The following is a 3241-nucleotide window of genomic DNA, read 5'->3' on the forward strand; positions in this document are numbered from 1 at the left end:
ACTACGTAGCATTACTGCGTCTTGAACGAAAGGATTACGGTAACATTAAGGAAACTGATAAGTCTAAAAGGCCCTGATTTCCCTCGTCCTCCGTTTTGCTCGTGCTCTGGGCATAAAAAGAGTGATTAAAAATAGGGTGTAATTTAAAAGGCGCTGGCCCAGAACGTATCTCAAAGGCTGAGCTTTGAAACCGGGAAGGGAGAGGCAATGATCTCCCTCCGTCTAGAGATAATAGATATAAATACAGATACAGATAAAAATACCCCTTCGTCAAAGGAAGAGCGGAACGAGTTCACGCTAAAATGACGAACCCCATTCGCTCACATTTCAAAAACTTCGGAAACTGCAAAACACAGCCCAGGATTTCCACAGCTGCGTGTCCACACTTTGCAGTTATCCCACTTCCATACCGCTTCAGATCCATAGTTCGCAAACTTCCTAATGCCCCTGAAATACAGTTCCTCATGTCGTGGTGATCCCCAACCAGAAAATTATTTCCGTTGCTAATTCGTCACTGTCGTTTTGCTCCTGTTACGAATCGCAATGTAAATAGATGTGGGCGAAACGTCAGGAGAGAATGCTTCCGGAGACATGGCCACACAGCTGGAAAACGCACAACAACCCTGTGATTCCGGCCATGAAAGCCCCCAACCAGAAAATTATTTCCGTTGCTAATTCGTCACTGTCGTTTTGCTCCTGTTACGAATCGCAATGTAAATAGATGTGGGCGAAATGTGAGTAGATCGATAGGTACTGCGCTCCATGCAGTCATGCCGGCCACATGACCTTGGAGGTGTCTACGGACAACGCCAGCTCTTCGGCTTAGAAATGGAGACGAGTCAGACATGACTGGACTTAATGTCAGGGGAAAATCTTGACCTTGACCTTGACCTATGGCCATGTCCCCAGAAGCATTCTCTCCTGATGTTTCGCCCACATCTATGGCAGGCATCCTCAGAGGTTGTGAGGAATATATGTCCATGTTCCAGAAGCATTCTCTCCTGACGTTTCGCCCACATCTATGGCAGGCATCCTCAGAGGTTGTGAGGAATATATCTCCATGTCTCCAGAAGCATTCTCTCCTGACGTTTCGCCCACATCTATAGCAGGCATCCTCAGAGGTTGTGAGGAATATATCTCCATGTCTCCAGAAGCATTCTCTCCTGACGTTTCGCCCACATCTATGGCAGGCATCCTCAGAGGTTGTGAGGAATATATCTCCATGTCTCCGGAAGCATTCTCTCCTGACGTTTCGCCCACATCTATGGCAGGCATCCTCAGAGGTTGTGAGGAATATATCTCCATGTCTCCAGAAGCATTCTCTCCTGACATTTCGCCCACATCTATGGCAGGCATCCTCAGAGGTTGTGAGGAATATATCTCCATGTCTCCAGAAGCACTCTCTCCTGACGTTTTGCCCACATCTATGGCAGGCATCCTCAGAGGTTGTGAGGAATATATCTCCATGTCTCCAGAAGCACTCTCTCCTGACATTTCGCCCACATCTATGGCAGGCATCCTCAGAGGTTGTGAGGTCTGTTGGAAACTAGGCAAGAGGTCCAACAGGCCTCACAACCTCGGAGGATGCCTGCCATAGATGTGGGCGAAACGTCAGGAGAGAATGCTTCTGGAGACATGGCCAGACAGCCCGGAAAACACAGAACAACCCTGTGATTCCGGCCATGAAAGCCTTTGACAACGTAATGTAAATACAGTAGGGTCTCACTTATCCAACACTCGCTTATCCAAGGTTCTGGATTATCCAATACATTTTTGTAGTCAATGTTTTCAATACATCGTGATATTTTGGTGCTAAATTCATAAATACAGTAATTACTACAAAGCATTACTGCATATTGAATTACTTTTTCTGTCAAATTTGTGGTTTAACATGATGTTTTGGTGCTTAATTTGTAAAATCATAGCCTAATTTGATGTTTAATAGGCTTTTCCTTAATGCCTCCTTATTATCCAACATATTCGCTTATCCAAGTTTCTGCCGGCCCGTTTAGCTTGGATTAGTCCCCAAACTAAGGCCCATGGGCCAGATGCGGCCCCCCAAGGTCATTTACCTGGCCCCTGTCCTAAATTTTAGACTTAAGGTTGACCTAAGTCTACCTGGTCTTTGAAGGTCTCTTTGCTTAGCTACGGGCTTATGAGACCATCTAGATGGCTTTTGGAGGTCACTTTCCATACCTATGGTCCTATGAAACCGTCTAGATGATCTTTGAAGGTCCCTTTCCTTATCTATGGTTTAATGAGATTGTCTAGTTGTCCTTTGGGGGCACCTTTCCTTACCTATGGTCTTATGAGACCATCTAGATGGTCTTTGAAGGTCCCTTTCCTTATCTATGGTCTTCTGATGGCCTGATGAGATCATCTAGATGGTCTTTGAGGTCCCTTTCCTTATCTATGGTCTTCTGATGGCCTGATGAGATCATCTAGATGGCCTTTGAGGGTCCCTTTCCTTACCAATGGTCTTATGAGACCATCTAGATGGTCTTTGAAGGTCCCTTTCCTTATCTATGGTCTTCTGATGGCCTGATGAGATCATCTAGATGGCCTTTGAGGGTCCCTTTCCTTACCAATGGTCTTATGAGACCATCTAGATGGTCTTTGAGGGTCCCTTTCCTTATCTATGGTCTTCTGATGGCCTGATGAGATCATCTAGATGGCCTTTGAGGGTCCCTTTCCTTATCTATGGTCTTCTGATGGCCTGATGAGATCATCTAGATGGTCTTTGAGGGTCCCTTTCCTTATCTATGGTCTTCTGATGGCCTGATGAGATCATCTAGATGGCCTTTGAGGGTCCCTTTCCTTACCAATGGTCTTATGAGACCATCTAGATGGTCTTTGAGGGTCCCTTTCCTTATCTATGGTCTTCTGATGGCCTGATGAGATCATCTAGATGGCCTTTGAGGGTCCCTTTCCTTACCAATGGTCTTATGAGACCATCTAGATGGTCTTTGAAGGTCCCTTTCCTTATCTATGGTCTTCTGATGGCCTGATGAGATCATCTAGATGGCCTTTTAGGGTCCCTTTCCTTACCAATGGTCTTATGAGACCATCTAGATGGTCTTTGGAGGTCTCTTTGGTCTTATGTTAGGGTTGACCTAAGTCTGAAACGTCTTGAAGGCACACAACAACAATCCTAGTTTTGGACTATTTCATCCTAGTCCGGCCCCCCAACAGTCCGAGGGACTGTGAATCGGTCCTCCACTTGTAAAGTTTGAGGACCCTT

Source organism: Anolis carolinensis, unplaced genomic scaffold (assembly GCF_035594765.1).
Source record: "Anolis carolinensis isolate JA03-04 unplaced genomic scaffold, rAnoCar3.1.pri scaffold_14, whole genome shotgun sequence".
NCBI classification, from domain to species: domain Eukaryota; kingdom Metazoa; phylum Chordata; class Lepidosauria; order Squamata; family Dactyloidae; genus Anolis; species Anolis carolinensis.